Raw genomic sequence first — 17,216 nt, forward strand, 5'->3', positions numbered from 1 at the left:
GTAAAGCTAGCGCTCTCAGCTCAAATCAGACAGCAACCATTTTTACCCAAAACAAACATACAAACACCAAGCATCTAAGTGAGCTTATATTGCTGTGTGAACACTGTACATGCCTGCAGATACAGCCTTCCAGATATCTCTTATCTCATCCTACACACACACACACACACACACACACACACACACACCCACACACACACATATGACCACTCCACTGAAATCTGAGAGCCTCGTCCTAGATGGGTGCTTATAGGCTTACTGGCTGCCCTCTGTACAGAATTTTAGAAACTCATCCAAATCAGGCCAGTTTACAGCTGAAGAATGTCCATTCAGCAGGCTAGACTCATTAGAAACAGAGCAGCTGCTGTTGTCAGCCTTTGAGGTACCTACAGTATGAGTTTGTGTATGTGCAAAGCTCATGCTGGCCTGACCCTGCCTCTGTTTTCTATTTCGATGACTTCAGATAGGAGGAGGGATGTACAGCTGCACTGCTCAGACCAGGCCAACAGCCTTCCAATCCTACATGTTCTGTGTTAAAATCATCTTTCATTGATTAAGTTTGACAAAGTTAACTAAAGTGGAACACAGACGGCTTCATCAATACTGCAGGAGTTATCTATTCAGGACATACTCAGATATTTGTGATGATTTTCCACATAGTAACAGACAACGTGAAAAATTCTGCTTCACAGGCTGAGTTCAGTCTCAATATTCATCCTACTGCAATACTGAGAAAACAACACTGTCTCATTAGAACATTAACTCTGGTCAAGAACACAGTCCTGTTGTTTTCTAATTTTTATTACATATACCACAGAAGATTTTCTGTTTATCACTGTTATGATGTAGAAAAAAACTCTTTCCCACTTTATCAGAGTAATGATTTCTGCTTTATGCTGGACAGCTGTTATGCCTGAGCATGCCTCAGTGCATCTAAACTCAAACAAACAACAACAAAATGGTGCACTCTGTGTTTAGAACTAAGAACTAAAATACAAGCTGATCATGCAAATAAACCATGAATGAAACAATCACATTTTGCCTAATTCTGTTCCAACACTGGGGACCAACATCTGTAAAATATTGTGAGAATGCTCATTGATTTTGGTTTTTACCCATGTATTTACACAGATAATAAGGAACCAGCCCACGGAAACATACAAGCCAACTCATGCAAGTGTCTGTGGATATAAAATGATGTCACCTTAGCAGCATCCAGCATACATAAGATTTCCACAGCCAGTAATAAAATGTTAAGCACAATGATACACACTATCCAACTTCTTTAGGCACTGGTCAGGTGCATTGATAAAGAGCAGATCACCATCATTATCTGTATCTGTATGTGTTCAACAAACAAATTGATCTGTCTCTGTAATCGGATAGAAGACAAAAGGTGGGCGTGGTTTATACTGGAAGTCACATTAAATCAACCTGTTCTCACTCCTAAGTTGTCAAATGTGGACGCATGTTCAAAACCCCTTGCATCAGTTTGTAATGCACTGTAAAGCCCCATTGAGAATGCGTTTTCTACTGTAATATTTATTGGCAATGCAATTGTTTTTCCTCAAATCAATTTAATGTATACCATACTTTTCATCTCCCTCCAGCTCTTTTTTCATTTTTATTTTTAACTGAACTAAGTTTTATGATCTGTCTGAACCCCACCACCACCAAATACTTCAATCAACACAAAAGAGACCAAACTCAAAACAGAATAAAACATTACCAAAGCAGACAACACAGAGATGTAGCCACAAACACACACACATCAAAGCAAAGAGAGCTGCACAGGTTTTACACAAGGCGTAGCACCCAATGTTATGTTGCTTGGCAGCATATGGGGAGTGTACACCAATGCCTGAGAAGAGCTCTGCGATCTGACCAACTGACATTACACCTCCTATTTCCATAGGTTCCAAAAGGTTGCACATGTGTCGTAAGAAATGTTTGTTTCATTTAGGTGTAACGTTGAACCATGATTGCATGTGCCACACCTACGCTGCACTCTTTGACTCTACACCTGACATAACAAAATTATGTCAGTTACTTGTACGAGCATGTGTGGTGGTGAGTAAAGCTACAATGGTCAGTGAGCAATGTCACTACACCTAACACTAAAAGATTAAAACAAATTTCTAGTGACATGATTTCAACCCCTTGAGCAGTTGAGATTTAAGGAAGATGTTAGATGTTAACTCCATTTGAACATAACATAAATTTAGATTTGTCTGCATTTAAGAGGAGTTAAATGAGTCTTCATTAAAGACAGATTGCAGGAATTGAAGAGTCTGTACTTCTGAAAAGGGATGATCAGTAAATAGGAGTATCCTCTGCATAAAAATTGAGCATAGCTTTTGATAAATGATCACGATTATTTACCTATATGGAGAATGTTATGGCAGAAAATTGTGTCCTCTTACATTTAATCTTTTATGTATGTTCTTTTACTATTATTATTATTATGTATTGTGTTTTAGTCTGGCGGCGCGGTGCTACAGTGGTTAGCACTGTCGCCTCACAGCAAGAAGGTTGTGGGTTCAAACCCCGGGGCCTTTCTGTGTGGAGTTTGCATGTTGTCCGCGTGGGTTCTCTCCAGGTACTCCGGCTTCCTCCCGCTGTCCAACGACATGCAGGCTAGGTTAACTGGTGTCTCTAAATTGCCCTTAGGTGTGAGTGTGTCTGTCCAGGGTGTACCCCGCCTTTTGCCCAATGTCAGCTGGGATAGGCTCCAGCCCCCCCGCGACCCTGTACACAGGATAAGCGGTTGACGATGGATGGTGTTTTATTCTTAACCTTTCCTCTCCTATACTGGTTTAGGTCAGAGCTGTGAGATTGTTTTTGGTGTTTTCCCCCTCTTGTTGTTCCTCTCCTCTCCTGGAATGTTCATTCAAGGCCGAGAGAGGATCTCTGTTCCCCAAAACCTAGACTGTGTAAATGATGATGCATCCATTTGCTCGGGGCCAGATGTTAGTGACCGTCTTAGGAGACAGAACCTCTGGTCCAGCTGATTTGTGTTGTAGTACTTCTCTGTTTATTCTCTTTTAAATAAATTCTTCAAAGACAACGGTTTGTTGTAACTCAATTATTTGCTCAGCCCCTCACCAGGAATATAATTTTTCCACGACAATTTGGCACCCCAGATGGGACGGACGAGGGATTCGGACTCCATTGAAGGACAGAAGCCAGCTTTATTTTTTTTGGAAAATTCTCCCAGTAGGGAGAAGCTGCCTTCAGCGGAGCCCTGATGTTCGCTCCGTTCCAGAAAGAAAAGGAAAAGAACTTACACAGTGAGAAATGAGCAGATAATTTGTTATAAATAAAGGGAGTGAGATTGAACAGAGTGAAGGAAGTGGTCTTATATCTCGCGCCTGAATGATTTGCAGGATCCTCTATCTGCTTGTAAACTGACAAGTTTGTGGAGAGTGGGACTGGATCAGGGGCTCGCGGACAGACGTGTCCTGTTTTTTTCTGTGGCGTCCGAGGGTTTTTGGGGTTTCCAGCTGATAAGTTAGGTTTGCAGCGCGTAGCCTCAGACTTAACCGAACTCAGTGGACCCAGATATTGCTGTGGACCCGAGTACAGACTAGCTAGAGAGAGTAGACTATGGCAAGAGTCAGAGTAAAGCGAGGACTGAGTCTCAATCCACTCCCAGATTACCTTCACCAGCTATGAAATTGATGACTAAAATATTAGACATTAATGGAAGAATTTGATAAGTGGGTTGAAATGGGTTTCCTGCAAAATGGAAACTTTAGTCTAGAACTATTGAACCAGCTACAGACATGCTTGGAGAGAAAGGAGAGCAGACATTCAATAGAGCGTGCAGCCCTGTCCAGAGGAAAGAAAAGTAAAAAACTGCAATTCAGATGGGTAGGCTATATGAAGACCAGAACTGAGGCCAAGGAAAGCTCAGAACTGAAAATTAGAATAGATTCATTAAGGATCTGATTAAACTGATTAGCCTATTGATGACTGATCAACTGATTATATCTTCTTTAACCAAGGTACAGAAGTCACGGAATCCATTCTGGCTGATCCAGTCCTGGACTCCGCTCCTCCTCCTCCAGAATGCTCCAGTCTGCGATCCAGTCCAGTAAGAAGACCACCGGTATTCCCTGGTGCTGTTGAAATCTGACCAGGCAGCAAAAGGGAGATGAGAAACCAAGAATTAAAGGCCCACTGCCGGTGCACAGAAGGAAATGTGCTCCGGTCCAGTAAAAGTCCAATAAAGAGACATTGGCTCTCCCTCCAGATGCCCAGAGAAAGAAATGCCAGTAAAAAAATAGGACATTGTTGAAGCCATGGCTCATGTGACCAGCCTGACTGAAACCTTCGACAGCTCCACAGACACAGTTGGAGCAGTTTGGATAAGGTTGTCAAACAGTATGGGCCACAATGACTGAGATAAACAGAGTTGGACTTCCACAAGATCAGCATAAAGATAAGATAAAATGTTCCTTTCTTAATCACCATCATTATCATCATACGTCACTCCAGCCAGACAAGAAGGAAAGCAGTTTGAAGTATGCTGAGTAAAAAGGACAATGCACACTCCAGAATTACCACTGGATTAAGTTCTGCCCGCATGATGCAGGCCAGCAGCTGAACATTTAGACCAGACCGAATCATGTAGGACTCTCCTAGTCGGCATGACCATTACCTTAGAACTACAGCGGTCTAAAACAAGACGCAATGAGACCCTAATAATTCTGAGTTTGATTAGTCCAGAAACTGCTGCTGGAGTAAGGAAGAGTTGTATTTCACAGCATGTCACATCATGCAAGACAGACAGCACGACAGAGCCTGCTTAACATGAAGACAACTGTCAAAAGAAAATGATTGGTGAAGTAGCCGGGGATTGAACCGCTGACCTTTCGATTACCGACCCGCTCTATCTCCTGAGCCACAGCCGCCCCTACATCAGTGGAGCTGATGTGGAGCAGGTGAACAGCTTCAAGTTCCGGGGAATCAGCATCCCAGAGAACCTGACATGGTCATCTCACATCTCCACGCTGCTGAAGAAAGCTCAGAAACGACTGTATTTCTTGAGGAAGCTGAAGAAGGCCAAATTCCCACGCCAAGTTCTTGTTAGCTTTTACAGAGGAGCAACAGAAAGCATCCTGACTGGAAACATCACTAACATGGGATGTGCACGGCCCAGGACCAGAGGGCTCTGCAGTGGATGATTAAAACTGCTCAGAAGATCATTGGTACCCATCTCCTGAGCATCAGTGATATCTGTGAGGTGAGGTGCCTGCAGAGCCCAAAGGATACTAAAGGACAGTACCCACCCAGCCACAGCCTGTTCACCCTGCTGCCTTCTGGGAAGAGATATAGAAGTTTCTGCTGCCGCACCACCAGACTGCAGAGCAGCTTTTTCCGCCAAGCTGTCAGACTCTTAAACTCTAACTCATACTCAGCACTGCTCCACTGATGATAGTTTATTTTTCCTTACCATTTTTCTTATTGCTTCTGTTTTAATGTATATTGTCTGCTATGTAGCAGAAGAGAGTTACAAAACACAATTTCACACTATAACTTGTTATATTTTGACAATAAACCTACCTACCTACCTAAAAATCAATAAATGGAGCTGCACAGTATTTTGTGTACAGTGCATCAATAATGTCATTCACCACTTTAATGGCAGCAGTTATTGAACTGTGTTGTTTTCTAAAGCCTGACTGATGTTGTAGAATACAAATGTGTTCAGTTGTTTAGTTAAAACACATCATTTAGAGATGTGCCTAGTTGTATATGTATGTACTGTATATTAGAAATGGGGGTGGATTTTCTGTTTGGCAACTAAATGTTGGAAGGCCACCGGCCACATTGGCGGGTAAATGTATTATGAACTGCAGATCACCGTTGTTGTTTGTTGTGTGTCGCACTTAAATTGGTCCTCGATGTACCAAGGGATCTAAAATCGTGTAACACATTGATTAGGGGGGTTCATTGGTTGTGATTTATGTTCGTTTCATGTTACTTGTTTCATCGGCGTAGATTTGTAAGGGGTGGCCGTTAGTGGACAGGGGAAAGGAGTCAGGAGGGGAAGAGGGGAGAGTGAGAATATCCGCATATATGCTGTAACCATTAGTGTGACTGTTACGTGTAACGTTAACCAAGGTGCGAATTATACAGTGACAACCAGGGGGGTCAACGTTTTTTAGGGTCAAAAAAGGAAATCCAGTACAGCGCAGGCGTGTGCTTCAATTAACTAAAAACAAAGCTTACAATATTCTTGCATATTTAACTTATAATGTCTGCAGTCTGTAGATGATGGTAAATCAAATTCATTTCACCAGTTGATGGGTGCCCCATACCACATGCCATCTTTTGTAGTTAGGGGTATTCTAGAGCAAAACTAGAGCAAAACTGCAAGTCAGACACACAACAGCGACCATCATGGCCACTTAAAACAGACCCATGATGAACCAGAACCGAAGACACTATCATAAAATACAATCTGCATTATTATCTCTAATTCCTAATTCTTATCATTCTCATCAAGTTAAAAGTTTCAACTTATTCTTTTTTAGCAAATATCTCCTTTCCTCTTGCTCATGTTGACTGTGAAAGATGTGATCTGCGTCCAATAAAGCAGTAGTAGACACTGTTGTTATTTTTGGGAATTCCAGAGTTAAAACAAATGCCATGTTTAATGTAAAAGTACTCACAAAAGACTTCAATGAAATGAAATAATAAATTCTATATTGATGTAAAAATATATCAGATCAGTCCCCCCCCATCCCCCCGTAATTTGAACCATGACGTTAACACAACACTAACAGAACACCAGCTGTGACTTTTCACAGAGGGATCGTGTCTCTGTCTCATCTCTGTTACCAACTTTCCCGGCTCAGAGGCGGATAAAATCGGACACCACTTTGCAACACTTTGCTGTGGGACCAGGAGGCCAGTGGATTTTTTCATCTACTAGCCACCTTGGACGGTGAGCCAAAAAGTTCATTTCCACCCCTGTACAAAGTATTTAGAAAGGATCTATAAAGAATTTAGTTGTTTAATGGCTTAAACTTGAGGCGTAAACTTGACTGCTTGACCTTAGAATAAAATGGGGGTGGTGAAGACTGAGCCCTCTGTCATTGGGATAAGGAACCTGAAGAACCAAAATATTCATTAAAGTAGATAAGTATGGCTGATTTGACATGAGTATTTACAGTGCAGGCTGGCAACTCATTTGTGTTTACATTCCCAAATAAGGATCTTATTACTTTACAAAATTTTTCCAGATCATTTAAGTTACTTAGATTTAGCCTTCTGGATGTTTTTTTTGTTTTTGTGATGGAGAGATTTGACTCTTTAATTCAGAGTGACAGTACCAATCCAGAAATTGTACCAGTCATGCTTGTGCATGCACATTTTTCAGTCAGTATGTCAGCAGGCATGTATGTGGACTTGTGGCTCATCACTACAGTCTGCATAAAGCTACGAGCTTACAGTCGTATGCAAACGTTTAGGCACCCCTGACAATTTCCATGATTTTAATTTATAAATAATTGGGTATTTGGATCAGCAATTTTATTTTGAGTTATCAAATAACTGAAAGATACAGTAATATTTCAGCAGTGAAATGAGGTTTATTGGATGAACAGAAAATGTGCAATATGCATCAAAACGAAATTAGACAAGTGCATAAATTTGGGTACCCCAACAGAAATGTCAAATCAATATTTTGTTGAGTCTCCTTTAGCAGAAATAACGGCCTCTAGATGCTTCCTATAGCCTGAGTGTCTGGATGAAGGTATTTTGGACTTGCAAAACATCTCTAGTTCAGTTAGGTTTGATGGTTGCTGAGCATGGACAGCCCGCATCAAATCACCCCACAGATTTTCAATGATATTCAGGTCTGGGGACTGGGATGGCCATCCAGAACATTGTACTTGTTCCTCTGCATAAACGCCAGAGTCCCGGCGTAATTTCAACTTTGGGACTGATTCCTCTACATTATTCTCAAGTATCTACCGATATGCATGTAACCCTCAACTTTAACAAGACTCCCAGTGCCGGCACTGGCCACACAGCCAAACAGCATGATGGAACCTCAACCAAATTTTACTACAGGTAGCAAGTGTTTGTCTTGGAACGCAGTGGTCTTTTGCAGCCATGCATAACGCCCCTTGTTATGACCAAAGAACTCCATCTTTGTTTCATCAGTCCACAGCACCTTCTTCCAAAATGAAGGTGGCTTGTGCAAATGTGCGTTTGCAGACCTCAAGCGACTCTGTTTGTGTTTGATGTTGTAGGTCTGTGGGCTGTTTTTGACCGTTCTCACCATCCAAGAACTGTTCCTGTGGTCTTCCATTTCCTCACTATGTTCTTCACAATGGACACTGACAGCTTTAATCTCTGTGATAGCTTTTTGTAGCCTTCCCCTAAACCATAATGCTGAACAATGTTTGTTTTCAGGTCATTTGAGAGTTATTTTGAGGCCCCCATGTTGCCACTCTTTAGAGAAGAGTCAAAGAGAACAACAACTTGCAATTGGCCACCTTAAACACCTTTTCTCATGATTGGATGCACCTGTCTATGAAGTTCAAGTCTTAATGAGCTCACCAAACCAATTGTGTGTTCCAATTAATCAGAATTAGGTAGTTACAGGTATTCAAATCAACAAATGACAAGGGTGCCCAAAATTACGCACCTGTCTAATTTTGTTTTGATGCATATTGCACATTTTCTGTTAATCCAATAAGCCTCATTTCACTAGTGAATTATTACTGTGTGTTTCAGTTATTTGATTAAATTGGTGATCTAAGCACCCAAATATTTATTAATGAAAATCATGGAAATTGTCAGGGGTGCCTAAACTTTTGCATATGACTGTACGTTAAGCAAATCCCTATTGGTTATGTACACCATCTTAAATTGATAACACAGACATGCTTGTACTTAATTACACTCATAAATCTGGCCAGGTGCTTTTAATGCTGTCATTGAGAAGCTAATGTTTTCTCCTCCTCCTCTCCAGGATCACCATTAACTTTGAGATTGGATGAGGCAGGATTATTGATTATGACTGATATGAATTTGAGAATGATGTGCGAGGAAATTATCTTCTAAGCAATGTTTTGGTTACTGTCTGATACAATTTATCAGTTTTTTTAGCTGGTTTTCAAAACCTAGTATTGGACCTTTATCAGTCAATTTGAGATGCTGTAGGGAAACAAAGCAATGGTTTCTCTCTAGTCTTTTGATTGTTGGAAAGATTTAAATTACACTGATTATGAACTAATTTCCTATTTTCATTCCAGCAGGCAAAACTAATCTTGGCAGGGACACAGTGTACTAATGAAACTGGTGTGTTAGTAATGTACTGATGATCACTAACACACATTATTTTCTGCAGCAAAGTGCTTTCCTCTGTGCAATTAACCTGACAGGAGGCCCTTCCCCCAGGTAGGCCGGGAACAAAGCTGAGAGCAGTGGCACGCAGGAAGCTGACGACGCAAACATGTGATCAGCACAAAGGCCTCTGGAGAGAAGCTATCCTTGGCTTACCGGGCGTTAGCAAGGCAGAAATGACCTTTTCTGCTGCCACCGTAACTGTAGAGAGCAGTAGCTGTGCAGAGCAGAGCGGGGTCGAGGAAATTAAGGAGACAGGGAAAACAGAGTCATCACTCTCACAGTGGCTGCTTGAGTGCAGACATTAGATGTACTGCTTTGGTAACCTTGATCTGACGAGAAAGAAAAATACAGTTACAGAGTTATGTTTACTAGATTCCTGAATAGGAAGAGCTGAACAATGACTATGTAACAGAGAAAAGTTTACTTTCCCTGCTTAATAGTTTCTGCTGAGAGAGATGGATCACGTGACTCACAATTGTATGTATATGACTACACTAAAGTTTCTTGCATTGCTAAACCAGCTTGTTCTAAATGCATGTAGGCAGGTGATTTTGTCTTTCTCAACACAGTTTACTGCTCTAACTGGATATTGATTTTTATTTCCTGTTTTGTGTGATATACACAACATAACAGGCACATTTCGTTGCTTTGTGTCCAGAGGAGCACCTCACTTTGATATGGGAAGGGATCAGAATAAAAACATTTTCATACACTGTGGGGTGGGTGTTATGGCTATCATAGCCAATCACAATCACTACTTTTAGAGTGACAGTTTAGACAGAAGTGACAGAAGAAATGTATGAGCACAGCAGCCAACCACATCAAGTGCTGAAAATATTACAGAACCAGTGTTCAAGTTATTTAATCCATTACTCATTGCATATTACTCAATGAAAAAGTAATTACCTTAATTTACTAATCAACAGCTAGCTGATACTTTTATATTTCATTTACATATCTCAGCCCAGCTCTGTCACATCTTCTGTATAGAAAAAGCGTTTGAATAGAAAACAAGACATTGCTGTTGAGCAGCCCGTTTTTCGAGGTATACTGATCATCATCACCTAGCTTAACGTTAGTCCCCATGACTGCACACTGCTACAGAGATCCTGTGTGCTGTGCACACTGCACTGCTGATCTGCACAGAACAGGACACAGACATTGCAGAATGTGGTCATTTCTGACACTAAGATTGCAGTGTGATGCTAGATTGACAATCACCCCTCTCTACCACAAGTGATTCAGTAAAGATGTCCCATTGACTGGAGACCACAGTTACATGTCATGGAGTTCAATCAAAAAACATGTACAGGGTAATAATGACAAACTAATTGATGCACCCACCAGGATTGAAGTGTAAATTACTTAAAAAGAGGTAGAGGAATATTTTATTAAAATACAGATGGATTGTTCAAAGATTACAAATACTTTTCTGTCTTAACTATGTCTGAATTCTTACATTCAAACAAAATGTGATACTCATGAGCACGAGAGCGGGCTAATAATGCTCAAGCAACAGCGCGTTTGCCGATTTGCCTGAGCTGATCCTCTGGAAGAAAAATAATATTTATGCTGTTGTGGCTGCATAGTACATAATTGCTAAAGTAAGACTACATTAAATTGCCGTATCATCCAAAGTTTTATTACTTTTTGATAGCCATGACACAGAGATGGAGCAGCCCTATGTCCCCTGTCATTTGACACTGTAGCATCATTGTCATTGGGAGAGGGGAAGGATTAACGACAAATGGTACTTTTCACATTTGCATCTCGTCACGTAATACTGACTTATATTATGCTATCAAATAAACCAATCTGTTTTTTACGATTCTTTTTATTAGGAAATGTTAGCAAACACAAGGCAGGGACTATACATATGAATCCACATTTCCATCTTTTTCTTTTATACACAACATACAATGAAAATGAACTATCTACCTTCCCCACCCAACCCACCAGAACAAGGGATACACACGCCTAGAGCAAAGAGGAAGTAAGAAACAAGCAAGTGTGGCCCGGTAGACAAGGAAGGGGGGAACTAAATGAAAACCAACTATGCCACCTAGGGAATTGCGCCCCAGGAAATACCAGTTAAACCGCGATTGATTGGAAGGAGAATAAAGAGAAAGCACACAGGAACGTTACTGAAGAGGCGGAGACGTGATTCAAAATATACCAAATTTATTTTTAATAAGCAAAAAAAAAAAAACAATTGGGGAATGGGACTGCTGAAAGGAAAATAAATGTAAAACTATGATAAAAGGGTAGATAAAACAACTTCTTTATTACAATCAGGAGTTAAAATCAGCTTTAATAAAAGTTCTAATGAAGAAAGAATATAACTCCAGCACCCCAAAATAACATTAACCAAAACTAAGCAGAGGTCGCTTGAGGAGAGGCAGACTACGCTGAGGAGTGCCCAGGAGTGCTACCGCTTCCCACCTTAAGTGCAGCACTACAAAACTCACCACGTTATTCACAACAAAAACAGTGCAGTCTATATAGTGGGGACAGATCAGGAAACAGAGAGAGCAAGGGAGCCCAGGTGGCTTATATAGCCTATAAGGAGGTTGGCCAGGGGAGGAGTTAAGTCCAGGCTGCATTCAACCCCACCACACCTTAACCTGCACTTGGGGAATCTTTCCCCACCACATAAGGTTACATTCAGCTGTGCACATCATCTTCTGTGACCATACAGGCACGCATGTACATACATGCCCACATCAATCTCCAAGGTAGGTTCTTAGTGGGCATAATACACCCAAGTAGTAGACACAAACATTTTATCTTTTGGTCAGGAACATGGGGTTATTCGTTATTTGCTAGCTATCTATTATGAATACAAAAGTCAAAATGGAATTCAGATGTGATAAGTGTCAAAACGACATCAGAGGTGTGGGACAGTTATAAATTGCAAGGACAATTAGTTAAGTCTAAGTAGGTCTTTCCATTAAACTGTTACAACCCAGCTCGTTAGGGTAGGGCAGTAACAAGGTATTTGGGTTAAATTAAGGTGGTAAGGACAACTGAATTCAGGTTGAGTCAAAGTTTAATTAAATGGGTGGTCTTCAAAAAAAACACAACAAAAGGAGGCTATGTAGGTACTGACAATAAAACACTTAACAAAAGGAGGTCAGTACCTACATGCCGTACAGGAATGTAGTGTAACCAAACAAACAATTTTTCCCCTTAAAGGGTGCCTCTCACACTCTAGTTCACAAAGGTATTTACTGACAAGAGTCACTTAAGCCGGCAAACAACAAACAGATCAGATTTAAACACTCAAGACATTCACAGGGGTACACAACCAACAACAAGGCGAACTGATCACTGGCTCACAGTCGCCTCCAACTGCAGGAACACAAACTATTTGTAGGCCAGCTGGTGTTGATTGGAGAGTTCTGGTTGGCAGGTTCGGTAGGATCCTCGGCCACACCAATCAGACGCCAGCAAACAGCAACCAGGAAGTGGGTGGTTCCAGGTCCAGGGGAACCAATCCTCGACAGGTGCTTGCCGTGGGGATTTGCATACAGCTCAGAGAACTCCAAAACACAACTACTCTAAGGCAGCCAGCGGCGGCCGTAACACTGATGTAGACTATCCAGTTTGAATAATCTTGGATGGCAAAGACAATTAAGGGGTGTCAGGCATATTTATAAGTTTACCTAAGTATGACAAAACAGGTTCCCAGAAAAGAATTTCTCCCTGGACCCCCTAATTGAGTATTTTATCTTCTCCAGTTGTATATATTGCATCCGGTCCCTCAGCCACAACGACGCCTTAGGGGGAGTGGTTGATTTTCAGTGTAGTAGTATTCTTCTACGAGCCAACAATGTTGTAAAAGCAATGATGTCTTTATCTCTTTTCCTGATTATAGAATGTTGTTTATCCATGATACCAAATATGGCTCCTGCAGCATTGGGTTGGAGATCGATATTAAGCGCCTCCAAGAGTGTTTTAAAAATGATGGATTACCCAAAGCGGGGCATGCCCAGAACTTATGGGTAAGATTGGCAGGGGTGTTATGGCACCTGTCACATCTTGCATCCAAGTGAGGAAATATTTTTGTTAATTTCCTTCAGAAAAGTGAGTTTGATGCAAGACTTTAAATTGAATAACACTCAGTCTCGCACAGGAAGTACTGTCATTTACCCTTTGCCAGACACAGTTCCAAGTGTCCTCCTCCATAGTTTCCCCCAATTCACTCATCCATTCAAATCTTAGCAAGGGATTGGCTTCTAAGAGAAGCTATACAGTCATTTATTCTTGATATTAGCCTTTTTGAAGTAAAGGGAATAGTGAGGTTATATTCTGTCTAGGTTTGAGGAGAGACTTGGGAATTTAGGGTCATAGCTAACTGAAGAAAGTGCCGAACCTGAAAATACCGATATAAAGCGGAACCTGGGAAGGCCAAACTTCTGTGACAAGTAGTTGAAAGTTGCAAACACATCATTGATGTACATATCTCTAAATCTGACAATACCTTGGCGTTGCCAGAGAGAAAATGCAGAGTCCAGCCTAGCTGGGGGGAAGAGGTGATTGTTATATATAGGGCTTATACTAAGTAAGTGTTTAACCTCAAAATGTTGTCTAAATTGATACCATATCTTGAGGGTGTTAATGACAACTGGATTGATAGTGAAGTGCAAGATGAGAAGGGGAAGGCTGGTCGTAAGAAGGGCCTCCAAAGATGTGGAGCTGCATGATGTGGCCTCTAGATGGCACCAATCCGTGTCTGGGGTATGAAGCCAATAGATAATTTTCTGAATATTTGCTGCTCAATAATAGTAAGAAAGATTTGGAGGACCCAGGCCCCCCTGTATTTTAGGTCTTGTCTAGCAATTCCAGATGTATTCTGGGGCTTTTCCCATCCCATGTGAATGAAATAATGGCTTTAAAGATCGATTTAGGAAGATAAAGTGGGATACATTGAAACAAATGGAATATAAGAAGCACATTCATTTGAATGAAATTTACTTTTCCTGCCAGAGACAAGTTAATTGTTTTCCAGTTTTTCAGATCTAATTTGACTTTCTCAAGTAGGGGGGACAAGTTCTCCTGAAGGAGACTTTGCATGTCTCTCGTATTATTTTTTCACAGGTATTTAAAGCTGTGCCTGCACATTTGGAATGGTAAGGCATCGTCCTGAAGTTGAAGAGCTGAGTCATTAATAGTGTAGCATTCACTTTTAGTCAAGTTTAGTTTGTATCCAGACAACCTGCCAAATCTCCCCAAAGTGTGGATGATATGAGGTACACTTGGAATAGGGTCTGATACATATAATAACAAGTCATCCGCATATAAATATAGTCTATGTTCCTGTCCTCCTCTATGAACTCCACATACTGAAGGTAATGCTTTTAGTGTAGCGGATAGGGGCTCTATTGCGATTGCATATCATTTGTAACTACAGAGACTTTTGGCAAGGAGTATAAATCTAGGGGTGTTCCTTGTGCCATGAACAAACATAACTGAATTGAAGCCTATACTTGTACCTCTCCGTGAGGTAAGCTGCACGCTAACCGCTTTTCCTAAACTTCTGGATGTGCAGGCTCCTAACTCCTAAAGAAGGAGGCTCCCAGTGCGTTTCAGTATGATGGAGATATGACATATATAAGAGAAGCTAAAGAAAAAATAAACAAGGCTGTGTTAGTTTAAAATGAAATGGGTAAAAGTTTGAATGCAGCCTGCCTTTTGGCGAGCGATGCACTGACGTCCTGGTAAATCCTTATGGTAGTTCCCTGTGTAGCAAGATGCGGGTGTGATTCTATTTAAATACATAATAATAACTTAAATAAGTTACCAACAACGCCACCTAGGGAATTTTGCCCCAGGAAATAATATTGATAGGTCACACAGGTTCGCATGAAATAAGGCCAGGGCAGAGAGTGTTTCACATTTAAACAAATAATTTTATTAACAAAATACTAATTAGAACAACAACAACCAAACCAAAAGTAACTTAACAAAAAGAAAGAAACCATACTAACTACATATACCGATTAAGAAGGCATGCCATTACTGAATAAAATTAAAGTATGGGCCTAATAATATAATAATATACTATTTAAAATACACATTGGATTAAAGGATAAAGTAAAGCACACGTGCAAATCAATTAATTCAAACCGACCAAAATGAAAAACACACACCACAAAATGCCAACTGTATAAACTAAATATATAATAACTAGACCCAACCAACAAAGAGATGCTAAAACCGGCAAGCCTGCTTAGAGCGAAGGCACAGCCGGAACTAGGCTGACCCGGCAGAGGGCAATACCACAGGGGGAGAGAGAGCGACACCCAAAGCCAAGGCACGATTTAGACCGAGCCGCCGTTCAAACCCCCGCCGAGGCACGAGAAAGACAGACCGAGCAGCCATTCAAGCCCCCGCCGAGGCACGAGAAAGACAGACGAAGCCGCCGTTCAAACCCCCGCCGAGGCAGCAGTGCAGCAGATCACTGAAGGGAAGGGAAGATTTAGCACCATTATATTATATTTCGCATGGTATATATTCAATCAAATGGAATACAATACAAGAGACATGCATACATACCCTCACGGTTCCACAGCGCACACACATAATCAGCCACAGGCCAGATCGAGACAGCCCGCACAGCAAACCATTCACTCTAAAACAATCAAGGGAGCATTGTGTTTAACCGCGATGCACTACCCGCACACAGCAGACAGTTCCATCAGCATGCAAGCAGACAGCACACTTACCACACGGACCGAGAGCAAGGTCGCGTGCATACAGGACGGCGCCCGGCGACGCTGCAGGTTTAGGGGTATTAACCACCAGCTAAACTGTTGCGCTGCAGGCCATAACAGCTGTGACAGCACTCGCATCAGCACACCACAACGCCGGATCACCGTCACCAACAGCCAAAATGCCCAGTCCAGGTAAGAAAGAGACTGACACAGGTGCATCTCCACCTGTACTTATAGGCCAGTGGCAGTGGCATCCGGTTGTCAAGGCACCAGCGCAGTGCCATATAGTGGCGGGAGGGAGAAAAACCCTCAACCTGCCACACCTGGTACTTTAACTCGTGATTTCTGGCCCAGCGCAGCGCAGATTCCTTCTGCTGCAATCTGGAAAAACACACAAGAAAGGTGCGGGGGTATTTCTCTGGATGTCGGGTCCAGTGGGCCCTTTCCAGGTCAGGCGGTGCAGGAAAGACATCACTTGCAATAGCAGCTCCACCATAAACTTAAGCGGGTCTTTACTGTCCTCGCTACTTTCAGGGACATTCAAAATACAGAGGTTGGCTCTCAGTTCTCTTAGTTCTCAAGGTCATCAAGTCGGTCCAGGAGAGGTTGGTTTTGAGCGTTTGGATGGTGGATTCCGCTGCTGAAATGCGATCATAGTTATCACTGGCTACCGATTCCATGGTGGTAAGAAAATTCTGTAAGAGTAAGGTAAGAGTTCACTGTTGCTTGAAGTGAGTCCAGGGAGGCTTGTAACGGCTTGGTGGACTCTTGGATTAAAAAGAAATTGCCTGGGAGCCACCACTCGAGCGTCCTCACCCTACATTAATAACCCGGAAAGCCAGTAAACCAATCTTAGCTAGCTAATTAGCTGGCTAACATACAGGCAGTCTAACCTACAGAGAGAAATATAGGGCAACCATACGTCTTTCCCAGACATGTCCACTTTTTGGGACCTAAAAAATGCGTAACAAAATGCGTAAATTTCTAAACCGCCCAAAATGTTCAGCTCTTGCTTTTTACAGTTGGCAGTCATTGTGTTCATGTTTGCTTTGCTTTGACCTTTATCTTTAGGTGCCATCATTCATCATCATCATCATTTGGTCTAACTGCATCTCAATCATTACCCTCAGC

The 17,216-nt window shown here is 41.7% G+C and overlaps 1 long non-coding RNA gene across 1 annotated transcript; it reads right to left on the reverse strand.

Annotated features, from left to right (window-relative positions):
• Positions 1-15,260: 15,260 nt before the first annotated feature.
• LOC123979620 lies at positions 15,261-16,271 on the reverse strand. The gene is made up of 3 exons (XR_006827267.1): positions 16,098-16,271; positions 15,928-16,003; positions 15,261-15,832 (listed from the first exon to the last, which is right to left on the reverse strand). It is a non-coding gene; the product is annotated as an uncharacterized LOC123979620 (long non-coding RNA).
• Positions 16,272-17,216: the final 945 nt, after the last annotated feature.

The sequence above is a fragment of the Micropterus dolomieu genome, linkage group LG11 (genome assembly GCF_021292245.1).
Source record: "Micropterus dolomieu isolate WLL.071019.BEF.003 ecotype Adirondacks linkage group LG11, ASM2129224v1, whole genome shotgun sequence".
Taxonomy (NCBI): domain Eukaryota; kingdom Metazoa; phylum Chordata; class Actinopteri; order Centrarchiformes; family Centrarchidae; genus Micropterus; species Micropterus dolomieu.